The sequence below is a fragment of the Gorilla gorilla genome, chromosome 9 (genome assembly GCF_029281585.2).
Source record: "Gorilla gorilla gorilla isolate KB3781 chromosome 9, NHGRI_mGorGor1-v2.1_pri, whole genome shotgun sequence".
In the NCBI taxonomy this organism is placed as follows: Eukaryota; Metazoa; Chordata; class Mammalia; order Primates; family Hominidae; genus Gorilla; species Gorilla gorilla.
In genome coordinates this window covers 92,112,597-92,134,129 of record NC_073233.2, presented here as the reverse complement: position 1 = coordinate 92,134,129, position 21,533 = coordinate 92,112,597, and the positions used below count along the sequence as shown (strand labels likewise).

The following is a 21,533-nucleotide window of genomic DNA, read 5'->3' as shown; positions in this document are numbered from 1 at the left end:
TAAATGAGTAAAACACATAAAGCACTTAGAACAGTACCTAGCACAAAGTAAGTGCTTGGTAAGTACTGGCTCTTCTCAGTTTTAGCCCACAGCCTCAAATCCCTTCAATGACCAAGCAAATCATAGAAACAAATGGAGCAGTCAGAGTGGGGCCTGTGAGGAATAGAAAGCACATGGCCATTTAAAGAGAGCAACTGCCACTTGGAATCCACTGGTGCCAGATCATTTTACAAAATAAGATGGAAATTTGTACATGTTTGCAATTTCTAAATACAGGCAACTAATTTTCAAAAGTGCAAACACTGTGTCTGCCAAACAAAGTGTGTCTAGTCCATAGGCTGCCTTTTGAGAGATGTTACCTCAAATACCTCAAAGGAACTGGCGGTCCTGAGCAGGTTCTGGCGGTCCTGAGCAGGTTCTGCAATCCAGGACTCAGCCACAGGGGAGCAGAATGTCAGAACTGGAGTACAAGGTTGGGACTTGATTATAAGAATGAGGAACTAAAACTGGGACACAGGGTCAGGACAAGAATAACAGCAAGCTTGACTTAATGCTGAATCACCTGAACTACTGAACTAGGGCTTCTTAAATCTTTCTGAACAAGAATAGTTTGGGACCAGACTGGAAACAAGGTTAGGCTTACTGGAAGGAACCAAGAGACCCCAACACTGGAAAGTAAAGGGCTCTGTAGAAGCAAACAAAGCAATGTCTTAACGGTACCTACATCCACTATTCTCTCACTCTTCCTACCTTTCTTTACTTACCAAACTTCTGTAACAGTGTATGCCTAACACTGCTGTAGGCACTTAACAAATTTTAACTCATTTAATCCTCATAACAATCCTGTGAGGTAGGTACTATTAATTTCTCTATTTTTACACTTGGGAAAAAATGAGTCATAAAGAGGTCAAGTAACTGGTTCAAGGACTCACAGTAAGAGGCAGAGTCAAGAGTCAATCCAGATAGCTTGGCTGTAGAGTTAGAAGTCTTATTTAATTTCTAACATGCTGTTACCTGTGTTTCTTTCTTCCCTCCCTTGTTTTCTGCCTGTCAGCTTGGGAACATAGTTTCCTTACTTACTCCCCTGATACATGCAGATTTGGATGAGAGATAACTTGTCACAGAAGCTTCAATATATTCAGGACAGGGATCCATTTATATGTGAAGGAATCCTATGTCCCAAAAAATCTCTTCACTATAGCCATTGTCAAAGCATGTGAGCAGTGCTCTCAAGATGTAGGCCTGGAGCACAGAGAGTTGATTTTGTAAGTAAGACCACTTTCTTGTGGTGGATCTATATTATTTCAAAGCCTCCTATTAGGGTTCTGGTGGCGTAACTGCCAGATATCCTCATGTAGAAATAATTTATCTGTAAGATCTAAGGGTCTTTTGTAGACATGTTCAATTGGTATCCCAATTGATTAGCTAGTAAAATGAGTCGCAAATAACAAATTCATCAAAATTCTTCCCATTCTTCCAAATACCAGGTTTGTATCTGACTTTGAGTCCTTCAGAAATTATGTTTAATCATCTTTTTTGTTGTTGCTGTTGAGACAGAGTCTTGCTCTATCACCCAGGCTGGAGTACAAATGGCTGGAGCCTGATCTTGGCTCGCTACAACCTCTGCCTCCCAGGTTCAAGTGACTCTCTTGCCTCAGCCTCCTGAGTAGCTGGGACTACAGGAGTGCATCACCATGCCCGGCTAATTTTTTTTTGTTTTTTGTATTTTTTAGTAGAGACGAGTTTTTGCCATGTTGGCCAGGCTGATCTTGAACTTCTGATCTCAGTGATCTGCCCACCTCGGCCTCCCAAAGTGCTGGGATTACGGGTGTAAGCCACTATTCCTGGCCTAATCAACTTTTTCATACTTAATGTAACCCACTTTGTGCTTCCTTAAGGGTAAGGATCTTTATAGTGGTTTGTGAGCAGCTTGATATGGTGAAAATGGCCCAATTATCATGGTAGTATGTTCTTAAGTAATTTATTTAATCTCTATGCACCTAAATTAACCTATAAGAGAGGACTTATAATACCTGTATCAGAGATTTTCTTAGCTTCAGGTTGATAGCAGCTAAAGTATTTATCATTTTTTTGAAAAAAATAAAAACTTATGAGGTAAAACATGCTAAATTCTAGGAGAATGGTAAATATGAATACCTTCCCCGATGTAGAAAAAACATGAATACATTATGTATTGAAAATGGCAGATTTAGCGCATACTCATTAATGTGGATAAGCTTTGGTTCTTGGCAGAGTCCCAACTCTCCCCTTTGTTACTGACTCACTGGGTAACCTTGAACAAATTACTGTTCCTTTCACAGTCTATTTTCTCATTCCCCAGTGTTCTATACTTTGTTTTCCTCTTTTCTTCCTCATGTTCTAGTTGTTCACATAATTTCAGCTCTATTTAATGAAAAAACGATTTCAGCGTTCCCTAGGGCATTTTAGTCATGTTGCGTAAGAACATTTCCTTCTTAAAAATATTATCAGAATGCCAAGCTTTAACATATATTAAAGTCTTTCTAAAAAATAATTTCATTGCAAGTAAATGTATTAATTTTGCTAATTAGCAAATTTGATTTTTGATAGAAATGGTTCTTGTGAAAATGGTTCCTTGGCACAAATGCAAATGACAATTGAATAGCTACAGGAAATTTCTAGGGCCAAAGGGAATTTTTATGTAAGTGTCAAACAAAAGTACAAAATATATTTAAAGAGACTTCTTTTTATTAAGGAAGGTAAGTTAAGAGACATTAGAGCTTGCATTAATGAAGGGGTCACTGAGGTTCTTACATGAAAATGCCTTAAGTAAGCTCTGTCTTATATGAGGTCATGATATATTAGGGTTGGGTATGACCTTAAATGTGACATAGTCTAGCTTCTCATGCAAAGCAGGAATCCCTATATGAAAATTAAAGTCACCCAAGCAGAAACAAGGAAAGATATTTTTCCACTTCAATACTCTCTAGTTTCTATTTTTTGCTCAATATTTTTATTCTTCCCCATTACATGTTGAATATTGTGTCATGCCAGGTACTGAAAGTACTTTGTTCTTAGGGAGCTCAGAGTGATTAGAGCCTGCTTGTGAATCCAGTTCCCTGAAGGTTGACTCAGTCAAATAATAATGCTTTACTCTCTGGTACTCTGCAACCAACTGACATTGCGCTCTCCTCTCCTTTCAGCAGACACTTTAGAGTTCAATATTGAACAGCACCCTAACAAATAGTATTCTTTATGCTTTAGAAAATTAAATTAGAGAGATTCTAGAATGCTTTTTTATTTTGCTCTAACCTTCTCTAATATTCGTTTTATATTTTGGTAATATTCTGACCTCTTCGATAGAAATGCACTGTTGAGAGAGGTATACTTGAGAATCATGAGTTTTCCATCTTGTTAAATAACAAGTTTTCCATCTTGTTCAATGAACACAAACCTTTCATTTTAAAGATATGGATTTTCTATCTCAACTAGTAAATGGTAGTGCTTGATCTACCATTTACTGTTAGCTCATGTAATTGCCAATTTTTGATGTGTAACCACAACAAAAAAAAAAATCAGCGGCAATAAGCATTTTTTTCTTCTCTATCAGTTAGCTAGGACAGCTGCTTCAGGCTGCAGAATACAGTAGTCTCACCTTATCCATGGATGACACATTCCAAATCTCCTGGTGGATGCCTGAAGCTGCAGATAATGCCAAATCCTATATACATGAATTTTCCATCTTAACTGTCAGGCACTGTGGCCATAACTTTTGCAGTTTGGGGTGCCACAGCAAAACTAACATGATTATATTTTTCCTTCTTGACAATATCATGGATGAAAGATTCATTTTTACTATAGATCTTAGCAACTTCATCATACAATGCTGTCTCTTTTCTTTTTTCTTAAGTCAGGAATTTTCATGTTTTCCCTTAAAGGAAACACTTTAGGGCTTCTCTTAAGCATGTCTGAATTGTCAGCATCACTATTCTTGTGCTTTGGGGCCATTATTAAGTAAAATAAGAGTTACATGAACACAGAAACTACTATACCAGGATAGTCAATTTGATCACCCAGACAGTTACTAAGTGAATAAAGGGCAGGTAACATCTGCAGCACAGATACCCTAAACAAAGAAATGACTCACATCCTGGAAGAGATGGAGTGGGACAGTGAGAGATTTCATCATACTACTCAGAATAGAAAGCAATTTGCAACTTATGAATTGTTTATTTCTGGAATTCTCCATTTAATATTTTCAGACAATGGTTGACTGTAGATAACTGAAACTGCAGAATGTGAAACCACGAATAAGTGGGTGAGTGGGGTGCCATTGTACCAGGTTGGCTGGGGCATCTCTGCTTCAGAAGTTTCATTCTGGGGACCAGGAGGTGGGACAGTGGCTGTCCAGGGTATGTTATTCATATTGTGATAGTCAAAGGACAAGAAATCAAGCCCATGACACAAACACAGTTAAAGCTTCTGCTCACCTTACATCCACCAACACCCAATTGGCCAGAATAAGTCATGTTGCCAAGCTCAAATTAGGGGAAGAGTGACTATTTGCTAAACAATAAACTAGTACATCAGGGCCTTAAATAAAGGGCTAAGAATCAGTGTATGTCCCTTTATGAGAATAAAAAATAAAAACAAAGCAGATATAAAAGAAAAAATCTTGTACTTTATATTGTAGGTCAATGGCACTAAACAAAGCGTCAGAGGGACCTGGTTCAACTGATAGGGGGAGTGAGTGTGTAGATTATTGTATGTTGTCTAAGGGCAAACACTGAGAAGTAAAAGAAACATCTAGCAAGTATTGGCAGTACAATGACTTTACTTTCCTATAAGACACTTTGTTGCTGAAACTTTGTTTCTAGAGGTAGAAATAATAGTGGACACAAGGGAGAAGTTTCAGGTCTCTTGCTTGGAAAACCCTCCTAGGAAAGTAAGGGAGAGAGAAAAGTAGAAGAAAAAGAGAACACAAAGAAGAGTTAGGTTACGAAGAGTATGAGTGGGTCCTTAGTAGTATCCCCCATTGGATTTGGCTGCCGAGAAAGTTATTTATATAAAAGTTATTTGTGGACAATTATAATATCATATAATATCAGCAACATTTTTATAGAGTGCTTTCAATGTGAAAAGGCCATTGGATGCAAACAATACTATGATTCTGGGGCCAAGGACAAGAGAGTGAACTAAAGGGAAAAAAATGAACCAAAAAAAGGCTGAACACATGAGTGTCAGTGACAAGAAAAAGGATACTGTGGGTTCAGCGACATAGAGACACAATTGAATTAGCAATGAGCTTCATTCAGGAGCCAGAGAATGGGTTTGTGTCTAAGACATGTTTTAAGCAACATTTAAATGGCACTGCTGATTGATACCAGCATCAGGAAGCTGAGGACAAGAGCTCTCTGAGAAGGAAGTTGCCATATTACAGAAGTGAGGTGACCAAGCACTTGTTGTAGGTCTGTACATTTAGACATTAATTTATTTGAGTGTAAATAACATATTCTTATGATTTAGGCTATGATTCACTTTTGATTGGACCATTTTCCATAATTGCCTCTGATGGGAAAGAAAGGAGAAATATGTGTGTTCCTTTGAACCATCCTGGCAGTGATTAATAATGGTATGATATTTTGGAAGAATTTGCTGATTTTAGTACATTTATCTTTCAACAAACATGTTTTCTTCTTTTTGTGGTTTTTCCCATGGACATTGTTAAAACTATATTGTTAATGTTTTCATCTATTGGGAATGCAGTTCCAAATTTTAAAATCCTTACCTACCAGGAAACAGCTTTATTTTGTCTCAACTACTCCTATGAAGCAATAGGAATTTATTAATAGAGGCAAAGCTATCAATATTTGCTCTGGTGTCAAACCTAGCCAATCTAAATTCATTTCTCAACTGCCACAATCAGCAGAATCCCTACTCTTAACTGCTTCTTGCTTTGCTTTATAAGCAAGAGGTGGGCTCACGCCTGTAATCCCAGCACTTTGGGAGGCCAAGGCGGGTGGATCAACTGAGGTCAGGAGTTTGAGACTAGCCTGGCCAACATGCCGAAACCCTGTCTCTACTAAAAATAGAAGAAATTACCCAGGTGTGGTGGCGGGCGCCTGTAATCCCAGCTGCTTGGGAGGCTGAGACAAGAGAATCACTTGAACCCGGGAGGCGGAGGTTGCAGTGAGCTGAGATTGTGCCACTGCACTCCCACCCTGGGTGAGAGAGTGAGACTCCACCTAAGGGGGAAAAAAAAAAAATGAAGTTTCTGATTCACTAGGTCTGGGATGCGTCAGTCTGCATTTCTAATAAGTTGCCAGGTGAGGTTGATGCTGCTTAGTTGTACATCATACTTTGAGTAACAAAAGAGTATAAAGAGAGAAAGTAGCCTTTGGCTTTATGCACAACTGGGTTGTAAGCCCACCTCTGCCAGTTAGTTCTTTTCTTGAGTTTTGGTTAAGTCACATCACCTCTCTAAGCCTCTGTTTCATTATATATAAAATAGGAATAATACTACCTGCCTTGCAGGGGTTGTTATGAATACTCATCCTAGTATGCAGAAGGGGCTTAATGAATATTCATCATAAGACTGGGGGTAAGGTGGGTGTATGTATGATAAAATAAAACATTTCTCTGACTGAATCTTGAACTGGTGAGTCAAAATGAGAAGCCACTGCTAGTTCAGGAGTTGGGCCAGTAGCAGTTACATAGGTCCATGGCTTACCTACATCTAGACCTTTGCTGCTCAGAGTGTGACCCATGGACTAACAGCAGTGATATTACCTGGGAGTTTGTGAGCAATAGAATCTAAAGTTCCACCAAAGACCTACTAAATCAGAAACTATGTTTTTTAATAAAAACTTCAGTGATTTGTATGCATATTTAAGTTTGAGAAACACTGCTCAATAAGAAACTTATTTTTTGGTTTGGATCCTGATGTTTTGTTCCTTCACTACACGTTTCGGCCTGCAGTTGAGATAGCTACCATTTTCTAAGTCTTTTACTTTAAACATATACACATCTATAGGGAAAGAGCTCTATTTAATTCAACAAATTGAACACACTATGAACAACTACTATGTTGTCCTACTTTCTAGACCTGTGCTTTCCAAAAAAGTAGTTATAAGTCACATATGGTTATTTAAATTTAATTAAAATAAAATAATAAAAAATTACAAATTCATTCTTCAAGTTGCACTAGCCACATTTCAAGTGCTCAGTAGCCAGTAGGGCTAATGGGTATTGTATTAAACAATGCAGATATGGAATTGTCCATTATTCCAGAAAGTTCTATCAGACAGAGCTGTTATAGGCAATACATAATAAGAAAGAAATAGAAGAGATAAGGGAGCTAATTTGTTATCAAGAAATGATTATACTCTAGGTTCTTTATATGTGTGAGTGTGTATATATATACATATATATATAGAGAGAGAGAGAGAACCTAATTAATCATCAAAACTATCCTTCCAATTTTTGTGTGTTGGTTTAATTTCCTCCTTTTTTAAGTTGACTATTTTCAAATCTTCTAAATAGTCAGCACTCTCCAGGAATTGTAGGATATGCTCACATGGAGACATGATCCCTGTTCTCATGGCTCTTAAAAGCTTAACTTTGAAGACTCTTAAACATGATACACATGGAGGCAAATGTCAGCAATTACTGAAAGCTTTCTTAAAAGTTCAGTGATTCATCATTTTCTTATTGTAAAATTATAAAATTCCTATTTTGGCCAGGCGCAGTGGCTCACGCCTGTAATCCCAGCATTATGGAAGGCCCAGGTGGGCAAATTACGTGAGGTTAGAAGTTCGAGACCAGCCTGGCCAACATGGTGAAACCATGTCTCTAATAAAAATACAAAAGTTAGCCGGGCACAGTGGCAGGCACCTGTAATCCCAGCTACTTGGGAGGCTGAGGCAGGAGAATCTGTTGAACCTGGGAGGCAGCAGTTGCAGTGAGCCGAGATCATGCCATTGCACTCCAGCGTGGGTGACAGAGCGAGACTCCATTTCAAAAAAAAAAAAAAAAAGTTCTATTTAGATTGGGATGATTTTTTAAAAGCCAAGTCAAAACAAAAACAAAAACAAACAAAAAAAAAACAACAGAAGACCTGACCTACTTACCATTCACAAACTAATTCACTTTTTTTGCCTTGCATTACCCTTGTAGAGGGCAGTTTGTTGACTACTGTACTCATAGCTTCTCATTTACTGGGAAGCCCTTACTTAGGCTTGTCATTTTGGACTTAAAGTGAGAGCCAACGGGAAAATAAAACGGTTGTCCAAGTGAAGAATGTGACTGTTATGTGAAAGTAGCAATATTGGCCCGTCTTTCTTAGAGGGGTTCCCCTAAAAGCATTACCTACCTGGACAGAGAAACCACTCTTGTTCCAAGAAGTGTAACCTAGCAGAGCACTTTTAAGAACAAGGGGGAAATAATCCTGAAAAATATTTGTGTAGCTTCTCAAGCATAAAGCTGCTCAAGGTGCAGTCTGTGAACTGGCAGTGTCAGGTCTCACAGGTCAGGTTGTTAGAATCGTGGGATCTCCAGCTCCTCCCCAAAGCTATAGAATCAGAATCTCTGAGAGTGGAACCAAAAAATTTGTTCTTAAAAGTACCTCAGGTGATTCTTAGGCTTGCTGAAGTTTGAGAGATGCTGCTCTACAATTTACAAGAGATTTTTAAAAGCTAGTGGGAGACCTTAAGCAGCTCTAGTTGCTAAACTGAAGTGGTGAAAGTAGGAAATACTGCATACAGGAAGGACAAAATAAACATATCTAAGGCACAATGATAAGACATTTAGCATGAATCTGAATGAGTGTTTAATCCTGGTGGGTTTTTTTTTTTCTTCTTCTTTTTGAATCACTTGGGACCTTTAAACACATTGTTTTGTAGTCTAATGAATAGACATGTTAATGAAAATGGATAATGCATGGTGAAAAGCACATGTTGTTAAACACGCCTTGCTTATCTCTGCCTGGCTTATTCTTACATATCCTAAAGGGTTCAGCTTAAATAATGCTTCTTCTAGGAAAGTGAGATTCAGGGTAGAGTTCCTCTTAGGGGCTTCCCCGAAGGCTCTTCTTCCTCTCAAAGTAGTTATCACACTGAATTGCAGCTATTTCATTAGTAGTTGATCTTTCTCTCTAGAATGTAAACTCCATGAAGCACAAAGAAAATATTGCTTTATCTTTCCCACAGTTATACCTCAAAAACCCTGCACATTTTTTACTGACTGGTGGAAGGCAGGCAGACAGGCAGGAAGGTAAGAAACTACAATAATAAGCCATCCTATTTCAAGGAATCAGAGAAAGGGAGAATTTTGTCTAGCTCTTAAAGAATAAAAAGACATTTCTAGGCAAAGTAGGTAAAAGGCATTCCAAGAAGAGGGAAGTGCAAGTACAAAGGTCAGAGTTCAGGCAACTCACATGTCCTGAGTTTCATCCATATGGAGCACAGAGCAATAGCATAATATGAGGTTGGGTTGAGTCTGATTGTAAAGGCCTTTTTTGCTTGATATAGGCTTTGGACTTTAACATGTAGGCATTGCAGGTAGCATTATCTTCTCATATATTTAGGAAATTATGACATCTGATTTTATCACTCTATTTCTAGGTCTTAATTTTTATCTGCTATATTGTAGGTGCCCTGAAATATATTTTGAATAAAGCCAAAGACTTAATAGTGATCACCTAAGAACAACTGACACAAGCTCCTCTTGAGCCTTTTCTACATTTTCCTATATCCTTACCTTTGTTCACCCTGTTCAATTAGTCCACAATGCCTTTTCCTCCATTCCCATCTTTTAGATCTCAATAAACTGCCACCACCATCAGGAAGCCTCCATCAATCCCTCCAGGTCATATTAATGTCTCCTTCCTCCTTGATTCCATAGTATTTCAATCATGGGAGATTGTTATTTTAGTAGAAAGAGAATGGAGTCTGGGCTCTTTTGATTCAACCATATACCAGCTGGATAACTAAAAAAGTTAACTTCTCTGACCCTTTTCCTTCAGCTGTAAGGAGAGACAATAAAAACTACCTTGCATAATGTATTCTTTAGGAGACAGGTTCAGTTACATATAACAGAGACCAAAATAATGATGTGTTTGCAAGATAGGAATGTATTTCTTTCATATATGACAGTCCCTAGGTTAGCTGTCCAGAGCTAGAATGTCTATGCTGCTCCACAAGGTCTTAAAAGGACCCAAGTACCTTTTATTTTCTTTTTTACCACCCTTGGGGGTTGCCCTTGCACACATAGTCCAAGAGGCCTACCACCATGCTGACGTGCTAAATAGCAGGTTAAAAGAAGTACAGAGATGGACATTGTTCGTCCCTTTAAAGCAATGTCTGAAAAGTTGTAAACATGATTTTTCCCTCATACCTCAAAGATTAGGCACAAAGCCATTCCTAGATGCAAAGGGAGACTGAGCCATATAACCTTTATTCTGAAATGCCCTGGGCTCAGATAAAAGTGAGGGATCCCATTATTATGGGAGAAGAGGGTAATGAATATTGGGGAGAAGCAGCAGTGTCTACCACACAACATGTTAGTAGTATTCTTCAATGTCGGAAGCTTCTGCCCAGGGGATGCTGAAGCACAACCATCAAGTGCTAGCCTTTATAGTTTTTCATCATTTCTAATTTCAACATTTTATATATAAAACACTGTATTGTTGCAATTGTATCAGTATACTATATCTATACAGACTAGCACATATCGGGGAGCACGCTTGCAAACATTTTACTGGTAGGAACACTAAAAAATTTTCAGAAACCAGTGGTTGTAAGCATTGGAGATAATATTTAGACATTGCTTGGCTCATAATAGATGTTCAACAAATGATGGCCATTGGCCATTGTTACAGTCCTAAATTAGTATTTACCATATTCCTCTCTATTTATTAATAGTTCTTAGTACTTGATATTCACCAGATACAATTGTGCTTTACTTATCTTTAAATTCCAGGCTGGGCATGGTGACTCATGCCTGTAATCCCAGCACTTTGGGAGGCTGAGGTGGGAGGATCACCTGAGGTCAGGGAGTTCAAGAGCAGCCTGGCCAAAATGGTGAAACCCTGTCTCTAGTAAAAATACAAAAATTAGCTAGCTGTGGTGATGCCTGCTTTTAATCTCAGCTACTCCGGAGGCTGATGCACAAGAATCACTTGAACCCAGAAGGTTGAGGTTGCAGTGAGCCGAGATCACACCCCTACACTCCAGCCTGGTTGACAGAGTGAGACTTGGTCTCAAATAATAATAATAATAATAATGATAAAATAAATAAATTCCATAAATAGCCATAGTCCATGCATGTAGTGGGATTTCAATAAAAGTTTTTTTCAATGTTACACTCAATTGTTTATTTGAATTTGACTGTTTCAATAGAGTGAATTTTTATTTGAAAAGTAATTCATCACGTAAATATGTGTGTTTTAATATAATCTACATGATCATGTGGATCAATGTGCATGTGACCACCTAAAAGTGGGCTGCCCAATTTATTGGCTCTTTGTAGTTTAACTTGCTCATAGATAAGCACTCTTTTCAAAGTGTGGTCCTTTACAAATGCTTTTTTCTTTCTCAAATATATATTTGAAAGAAAATGTAGGCAGTCATAGATGATAACAGGGAGGACAGTGGCTAGTTGAGTGAAAAGGAAGAGGAAGAGTGACAGTTGAGTAAAAATCAAGGAGAGGAAATGAGACTGGAGTAATAAAGAGAAATGGCTTAACATTTTTATGTTACTTTCCTCAATTGTAACAGTGTAATATTTGGATTGAGCTAAAAACTCTATTTCAAAAAACAAAAAAAAGCAAATACTAAAACATATTTTTGGGGCCCCAGGAACTTTATGTGATGCTTAGGGTAATTTATAATTTCATCTCTCCCTTGTTAAATCTTGCTTGGCTTTTTTTTTTTTTTTTTTCTTTTTCTTTTTTGAGACAGGGTCTCACTCTGTTGCCTAGGCCAGAGTGCAGTGGTGCCTTCAGGGCTCACTGTAGCCTGGACCTCCTGGGCTTAAACAATCCTTTCATCTCAGTTCAGCCTCACAAGTAGCTGGGACTACAGGCGCGTGCCACCACATCCAGGTAATTTTTGTATTTTTCATAGACATAGAGTTTTGCCATGTTGCCCAGGCAGGTCTCGAATTCCCAGGCTCAAGCAATCCACACACCTCGGCCTCTCAAAGTATTGGAATGACAGGTGTAAGCCTCCATGCCTGGCCTTGCTGGGCTTTTAAATTGACTTTTTGACACTGATATTTTTTAGGGGCCAGTTCTTGAGGGATAACTATAGGTATTTTTCTCCATGAAATCAGACAGCTACCTTGCAGCTACCTTGTTTCAGTGACTGACTTCCCTCTAGTGTCTTTTTTTTTTTTTTTTTTTTTTAGGCAGAGTCTTGCCCTGTCGCCCAGGCTGGAGTGCAGTGGTGTGATCTCTCGGCTCACTGCAACCTCTGCCTCCCAGTTTCAAGCGATTCTCTTGCCTCAGCCTCCTGAGTAGCTGGGATTACAGGTGCCCCACCACCACACCCGGCTAATTTTTTCTCTTTCTTTTTAGTAAAGACAGGGTTTCACTGTGTTGGCCAGGCTGGTCTTGAATGCTTGACCTCGTGATCCGCCTGCTTCAGCCTCCCAAAGTGCTGGGATTATAGGCATAAGCCACCATGCCCGGCTGTGTCTTTCCTTTTCTAAATGTATCATATCTCAGCCCTAAATTACTTCCCCTCAGTTGTCACTTGGAAGTTCCAAGTTTGTTTAAATACATGAAGAGCTGGATGAACTTTGATGAACTTTACTTTTGGTGACAAAGTATAGTTTCCTCTTCACGAACAGCATTAATGGAAATGCATTTTGATTATCCTAATTTCTACCAAGTGCCCTAAATGATGTTTTGCCCCCAAGTATTTTATTTTGGAAACTCAGTAGCATAAAACTCAAACATTACCAATCTAATGAGGTGTCACATGAAGAAAAAGTAGTAATGAAATAACAAATTCAGATAGGTCAAATGGCATGCTGAGAGGAACAAATAAACAATAGCCCATTATAATCAGTATCTCTTTAAAGACAATCTCAGGAAATTTTCGTGGTTTTCTTGTTTTTAAAGCAAATTGCTAATACTTTTGCTGATGTCTCACAGCAGTGACTCTCAACCTTGCCTCCACATTGTAATTGCTTCCCGCTTCAAAAATACTGATGCTGGGCTGGGCACAGTGGCTCACACCTGTAATCCCAGGACTTTGGGAGGCCAAGGCAGGCGAATCACGAGGTCAGGAGATGGAGGCCATCGTGGCCAACACGGTGAAACCCCGTCTCTACTAAAAATACAAAAAATTAGCCGGGGGTGGTGGCACGCGCCTGTAGTCTCAGCTACTCAGGAGGCTGAGGCAGGGGAATCGCTGGAACCTGGGAGGCGGAGGTTGCAGTGAGCCGAGATGATGCCGCTGCACACTAGCCTGAGTGACAGAGTGAGACTCCATCTCAAAAAAAAAAAAAAAAAAAATACTGATGCTTCAACTCCAGGAATAAAGATTCCTATTTAATGGGTCTGAGTCTGGGTATAAGAATTGGGATGTTAAAAAATCTCTCCAAGTGATAAATAACTAAATAACTAAGTTAAATCATCTAGTTCTTCTAACCTTCTAACCTACTACGATTCTGGGAAGGCCTTCCAACAGAAATGGGTGGTTGGGTTAGTGTGCTTATTATATAGGCAATAAACTGAGCTGCCACCTGTTAACTTGGTAACAGACACAGCTACTGCTAAGAAAGCTAGCTATCTATGCAAGGCACATGCCCTCAGGCTCAGACTTGATCAAGTTAACGAAACACCCCTCCAGGGGTTGTTCTGCTGACACATGTCACCATTTATGAGTTGTAATTGGGTTTATTAAAAAGGGAGTCATGGCCTGTGCTTTAGCAGTTTGGCCTAAGGGCCCCCAAAAATACTGAGAGAAGAAATTTGCAAGCCAAACTACAGCTGAAAACTAGACTGGGGTTGACCTTGAGGTAAGTTATTGTAGAACCTGAGGCTCAATGTAAGAAAAAAATCAAATATCAAAACCCTGCCCAAGTCCACCAGAAGCTTTCTCTGACAACCAACCTCACTGATATTTCCCTGTCTTTGAATGTCTATTGCACATACTTTAAGAAGGACAATGGCCAAAAGTTTATTTAACTCAGGTTTATTCGATGGCAGTTTGATTTAATAAATTTATGCTTTGATAGTGAAATTATCTGGATTCTTTAAAATGGAAAGTTATATTGGTATGGCCAAGGGCACAGACTTGGCATCTAAGAGAACTAACTCTCTCTTTTGTGAACTTGAGGAAATTACTTAAGCTCTCTGAGCCTTAGTTGTTTTTTTTTTTTTAATAAAATGGAGAAAGGTGGAAATATCTCACAGTACAGATATGAAAATGATCTGAACAATGTCATTGTAGGAATAAAAATAGCTATTACTCAAGCATACTCTAGGCACTATTAAAATTTTGTACATATGTTAATTTATTCAATCTTCACAGTAACCATACAAAGTATATTATTGTTACCTCTGTAGGTAAGAAATTGTAGGCAAAGAGATTAATAACTTATCCAGGGTCACACAGCAGATAGTAAGGGGCTTGTAATAAGAATAGCATTATACTACCCTGCCTCTCGGTAGTTGTAATAAAAGTTAATTTGCTAAATTATTTAACAGACTGAAGGAGACACTTAAAAGCAACTAAGGTCCTGCACAGTGTTGTTGAACACTTCATTAATAAAATGTTGAAGAGCTACAAAGAGAAACACATTGTTCGAGATTGTGGTTGACAGAGGAAATTTGAGAGTATACATGTTGTTGTGAAAGTTTAAAGTCAAGCTGGGAAGAGTTTTTTTTTTTTAAGACAGGTTCTCCCTCTGTCACCTATACTAGAGTACAGTGGTGCTATCATGTCTCACTGCAACCTCAAGCTCCTGGGCTCAAGTGATCCTTCTGCCTTAGGCTCTCAAAGTGCTGAGAAGAGATCTTTAAAATGCGGTTAGTGTCATCAAAAAGGGTCAAACTCTGTAAAGTATTTGAAGAGATTTATTCTGAATCAAATATGAAACCTATGGCCCTTGATACAGCTCCAGGAGACCCTGAGAACATGTGCCCAAGATGGTCAGGCTACAGTTTGGTTTTATACATTTTATGGAGACATAAGATATCAATCAATACATTTAAGATGTACATTGGTTCAGTCCAAAAAAGTGGAACAACTTGAAGAGAGTAGGGAGTGGGCTTTCAGTTGGTAGGTAGATTCAAAGATTTTCTGATTGGCATTGGTTGAAAGAGTTTATCTAAAGACCTGGAATGAATAGAAGGGAGTGCCTGGGTTAAGGTAAGAGGTTGTGGAGACCAAGGTTCTTATTAGGCAGGTGAAGCTTCCAGGCCGCAGGCTTCACAGCGAATAATAGATTGTAAATGTTTCTTATCAGGCTTTAAAAGGTGCCAGACTCTTAGTTAATTCTCTCTTGGATCGTGAAAAAGGCTTGGAAAGGGGAGGGGATTTTCTACAGAATGTAGATTTTCCCCATAAGAGAAAACTTTGCGTGGCCATTTCAAATTATGTCAAATAAATATATTTTGGGGTAAGATGCTTTAATTTCTTTCAGGGCCTGCTATCTGTCATGTTGGTATTTTATTACTCTAAATAGTCAGCTTTGTCAGTCTTCTATTGTAATGTTAATGCTGGTCAGCTGTGCCTGAATTCCAACGGGAGGAGGAGGAGGGTTTAATGAAGCATGTCCAACCACCCATTCCCATCATGGCCTGAACTAGTGTTTTGGGTTTACTTTAGAATGCACCTGGCTTGGAGGAGGGGTCCATTTGGTTGGTTGGGGGGCTTAGAATTTTATTTTTGGTTTCCATTAGTGATGTCACTTTGTCTAATAAATAATAATTAGAAATTGAGAGTGATCTGGGACACATGGGGTGAAAGTCCTGAACCAACGCACTTTCGTTAGCAGTGGTGAATCCATACGGTTCTGCAGCAACCTCAATTCTTGCCTTCTCAGAAGAAAGAATTCAATTGATGGGCAGAAGGCAGAAGGAGGGACCAAGGCAAGTTTTACAGCAGGAGTGAAAGTTTATTAAAAAGCTTTAGAGTGGGAATGAAAGGAAATACACTTGGAGGCTGGCCAAGTGGGCAATTTGAGAGATCTCTTGCACGGCTTGATCTTTTGACTTGGGGTTTTATATGTTGTTGGCGTCCTTTCAGGGTCTTGCATCTCTTCCCCCATGATTCTTCCCTCGGGGTGGGCTGTCCACATGTGCAGTGGACTGTCAGCAGTTGGGAGGGGAGCAGGTGCTGCATGTGAGGCATTCTTCCCTTACCAGCCCAATGTCCCTAGAAGGTCCTATGCCAGTTAAAATGCCATTTTGCCTCTTAATGTGTATCTTTGAGCCCACTCTGCCAGCTCCTAAGATCTTGTCAGGAAGCTGCTGATCACCAATGTCAGGTTTTTGCTGTTTATTGGGAAGCTGCCTTTCCCTGACACTGGTGAAACGGCCTTGTTGTCTGGAGTAACAACTGAGATTTACTGTCTCACAGATGACAAGGATGCAGACGCACAAAAAGTGAGATTGAGAGTGGAAGTTTAATAGGCGAAAGAAAGAGAATAGCTCTTTCCTGCAGAAAGGGGTTCCAGAAAAGTGGGTTGCTGGATCTGTGGTGAAATGCAATGGGGTTTACAGATGAGCTGGTGAGGAGGCAGTGTCTGATTTACATAGGGTGCAAAAAACTGGTTAGACCAGGTGTGCCATTTGCACAGGGCATGAATTTTTTGTAGCCCCCACCCTAATCTTTTATCATGCAGGCAGGTTCTCTGCCTGAGCTATGCCATGTTACCCATTTCTTTGTTCCTGTACATGTGGTAGCAAAGAAAGGGAAGATGGAGCATCCATGTTGGACATGCCTGGCCCCCAGCTAGCCCTTTTCTATTGGCACAGCTGCCAGCATTCCCCTGTGCAAGCTTCCAGCTTGCTTATTTATGTTTTCAGCTTGATTTTTCAGGCTGCTCTTTATTAGGAGAAAAATAATTTCTTGGGCTGCTTTTTGCTAGAAGGGAAGCTCTGCCAAGGACTCTTTGCCCTCACTATCTGCCTAAATAATTTCTTTCTACCTCCTGTATCACTGACTGTGACCAATTATTATTTTAGAGTAGCGGTTAACTACCTGACCATCACCTGATGGTTACCTGACATTTCTAGTAGTAGGGGTTGTGGCTAGGGAGGAGGTCTCTCCTGCCCTCCTCATGTCTGACTAGCTACCTACTATAACACTTTCATCCGTGTTACTTTAATTAGTTCTCAAAATTGTGGAGGAAGCTATCGTTTTTTAGCTAAGGAAACTGAAAGGTGCTTTGAGGTTGTGAAGTTTCCAAGTTCATATCATTTTGTAATGGCAAATTGGACTTGTACTCAGGCCCTCTGATTCCTCCCACCTAAATGGTTATTTTCCGTTGGGCAGGTCTTTATGGGCATTGCTGGAACTAAGCTTCCTTGTCATTCATCAGATGGGGGAGCTCTCCTATATCATGGCCTTGATCTCTTCAATATTTTATTCTTATTTATAAACTCTCTTTTAGTTCAGACTAGTATAGCAGAATACTGAAGACTGGGTGGCTTAAATAACATAAATTTATTTCTTATCATGCTCACTGGGAAGTCTGAGATCAGGGTGCCAGCATGGTTTGGTTCTGGTGAGGCCTGTCTTGCTGGTTTGCAGATAACCATCCTTCTGCTGTGTCCTCACATAGAGAAGAGCAGAGAGTGGGAAGCAAGCTCTTTCCTTCATCTTTTTCTAAGAACTCTAATCCCATAATGAGGGCTCCACCTCATAACCTAATGGTCTCCCATTGTCCCCATCTGAAAATTCTGTTGGGAATTAGGATTTCAGTATATGAATTTTAGGGGGGTAAAATTTTAGGGTGATTCAGTCCATAGAAATCTCTGAATTTCAAACAGCTCCAAGGTAATTTGATTAACTTATGTAATAAAAGTTCTTGAATGCCTACTTGTGCTAGGTACTGTTACCTAGGTTTACTGTAAGCAAGACATAATTTCCACTCTTGTGGAAATTATGAGCTTTCATTCTTGTCAAAGTAGGTAACAAACAAAAAGGAAGCTATAAAATAGTAAGCGCTCTGAAAAAAATGAAGCAAAGTGCTTTGAGGGGAGTGAAGGGCAGTGGCTTCTTTAGAAAGATAGTATGGCAAAGATCTCTTGGAGAAGGTGATACTAGAATTGTAACCTGAATACAAGAGAAATCCTACTGCGCACAGATCCTTGTGTTGCAGTTTTTCTTTTATATTTTTTTTTCCTTATTTCACATAGTCTGGCTTTCATTTGTATGTTGTTTGTTTCTCTTCCTTCCCCATCTTGGTGGTAAATTACTATCAACTCAACTCACATTACATTTCTGGGAGTCTTTCTGTCCTGGTGTGTATGTGATCAGTAATCCTTACATAGTATGTTTGCTAAATGCGTCCTGTCTCTGTCCTATCTTCTTCTTCATTGTCAAGACCCTTGGTCTACTACTCTCCCGGACTCCCTCATTTGCCTCTGAACTTGTCTCTCTGATTTTGATTTTCCTTCCTCCTGTCCACGTAGCTCTCTGAGTTCTTATTCCAGAAAACTACCTATGGTCCCATCTTTTAACTACCTGAAAGTTTTCAGTGGTCTTGCATTGACTCATAAAATATAAACTCACTAGTATGATATTTCAGAGTTTTTACTGGTGCCTTATCTTCCTCCATTCCTTTCACACAATATTCCCTATGATTCCACTACACAGTTCTCCCAGTTTCCTGAATACACTGTATTCTTGATGATTTCCATGAACACAATAGCCCTTCTTTAATGCCCAATCTCTTATTTTGTACCTGATAATCTCCTACCCATCCTTCAGTATCTACTTCAAAAGCCAATCATTCTTGAAGCACTTCCCCATTTCTGTAGTTGTATCACTGAGAATTAGGATCAGTGGCATACAACTCCCAAAATAAGAGTGACAAAATCAGTGAGAAAAAATGATTTTTCCCCCTCATGTAAATGAAGTTGTAAGCTAGACAACCCATGGCTTGTAAGGTGCTCCATAGTTAAGATCCAGCATCATTCTATGTAACTCTTCTAACATCATAGCTTGAGGCTCCCTTTTGCTAGGTTACCTAATGGTTCAAATAGCTGCTGTAGCGCCAACCATTACATTACATTTCAGGAAGTAAGAAGGGACAATAAGAAGGTTGTGCTCTTCACCTTTAAGGACACTTCCAGAAGTTACCCAGAAGAATCAATTCATCCATTGGTTGAAGACAGTCCCGTGTCTATACCTAGCTGAGAGAGGCTAGTGTGTTTAATTTTTTAGCAGGGTAACAATTTTTAATGAGAAGAAGACAATGTATATTCTGAGGTAGTTAATTGTCTTTGCTACAGTCATTCTCTGAACAGTATTATTAGTATCCTTCATGAAGAAGTTTATTCTTTTTATCCTTCAAGTTCTCATATTTCCACTATAACGAATACTTGCTATAGAAGATACTCATGTTGTCTTTATGATTTGGACCTTGCCTTGTCTCCACTGTTAATTTCCAGTGCATATCCTATCTAAGGTTTCCTGTTCGTCTCACTGTTTCACACTTTTGTGAAATTGCATAATTTTTTTTCTTTAACTGGAAAGCTCTTATTTCACTCCCACCTCTACTTTATGAGCTCTTTCCTTATTCATCCGCTTTCCATATGGAGTTGATCATGTATTCAGTTTCGTGCTCACATATCTTTCCCCTAAGTAGACCATAAGCTCCTTGAACATACTGTGTCTTATGTATTTAAAAATTCCCAGCACTTAGAACCAGGAAAAATAATCACAGCTACTCAATGCATTCTTGAATAAATTAATAAAATGTACAACTAAGGTACATATTCATTTATTTTATACTTTTACAAACATTTATTTATTACTGGCATAACAAATATCACGCGGCAAGCTAGATGCTGAGATGTAGCAGCAAACAAGATCAACATTGCCCCTCCCTCATGGAGTTTAAATTCATGTTGAGGGAGAGAGATAATAAACAACAGATAATTATAATTGTGAGAGAGAATAATAACAGAGCAGGAAGAAAACAAACTACTAATGATGCTGTGGGGCTCCTAGTAGGTTATATCTTAGTTATTTTGTAAACATATTTAGTTCTTCTTTCTTAATGAAAAAGGTAGATGAAGAAATTTACTGTTCTATGATGACAGGCTCATGCCTTTGTGTATGGCTACCACCAAAAAAATTGTAAATTACCTTCTTTAAGTTCATTGGCTTGAAAAATTATAACTTGCAAAGCTTCACATGTGGAGATTTATGTCATTGTTGACATTAATGCCTTAAAATAAATTATTGTGCTGAATTAAACATGATTAAAATTCTGGGATATTCATCTCTCTTGACTAGCTTAAATGTTTATAATGAGAAAACTTCACTTAATCATAAAAATCATTTATATTTATTGAGTGCTTACTCAGTACTGGGTACTGTTTTACATGCTTTACATGTGTTAATTAATTTGATCCTCACAACCACCATTATAGTTAGATATTGATCTTATCCTCATTTGATGATTTAAAAAATGATACAAGAAAAAGTTAATGTGGCCAAAGTCAAGTAGTTGGTAAGAGGAGGAGCCAGTACTCAAACCCAAGCAGTGACTGTGCTCTAAACCCTTACTACTTGAGAGAGGGGTCTTCAAACCAGTGGCATTAGCATCACTTGGGAGCTTGTAAAAATGTAGGATCTGAGGCCCAACCCAGACCTTCTGAATCTGCATTTTAACAAGATCCCTGCATTTTAACAAGATACCACACAAGTGCTCACTCAGAGAGTCTGCTTTCCATTTCTCTTATTCTATATCACAACGCTACATCAATTCTGGGAATCTGCCCACTTACTGAGATTTAATTAAAATATTAGTCAGAAATATTGACCCTGTTGACCTCTGTTTCTGTAAACCACTTGGGTTACGTGGATCAAGAGAAATATGGTATCATCTCTTCATTAAAGTAGTTAAACCATGATATTGGAAAAAATTTGGAAGCAGGAGGTTAGATGCCAAAGCAGAAGAACATTTTAAATCCTCTATTGATTTTCTTTCTCTGTGTTCGCTCTTTTTTATTACAGGGATACCTGCCAGCATCATTTTCTTCTTTTTCTGGTTTATAACTTTTCCATTAAAAAGTAATTTGAAAGACAATATGGCCAAAGAATTTTATCTGGACCTTTCTTACAGGACTTTGTCATTTTATCTCTCAGTTATTTGAGTGCTTACCAGGATATAATTATAATTCCCAGCATCTATAGAGTACATATGATATAGCAGGAACTGTGCCAAGTGGTTTTTTTCTTTAGATAATTTATTTGATCCTCACCACAGCTTTTTAATGGAGATATGATTGTGGACCCATTCAAGGAATGAGAAAGCTGAGGCCCAGAATGTTTAAAACTATACCCAAGGCTCCCAGTTTAGAC

General features: G+C 38.8%; 1 protein-coding gene across 17 annotated transcripts in view; it reads left to right on the top strand.

Moving 5' to 3' along the window:
• Positions 1-21,533, top strand: part of DLG2 (discs large MAGUK scaffold protein 2) — a 2,193,106-nt gene that overhangs the window by 1,395,490 nt on the left and 776,083 nt on the right. The window lies entirely within an intron of this gene.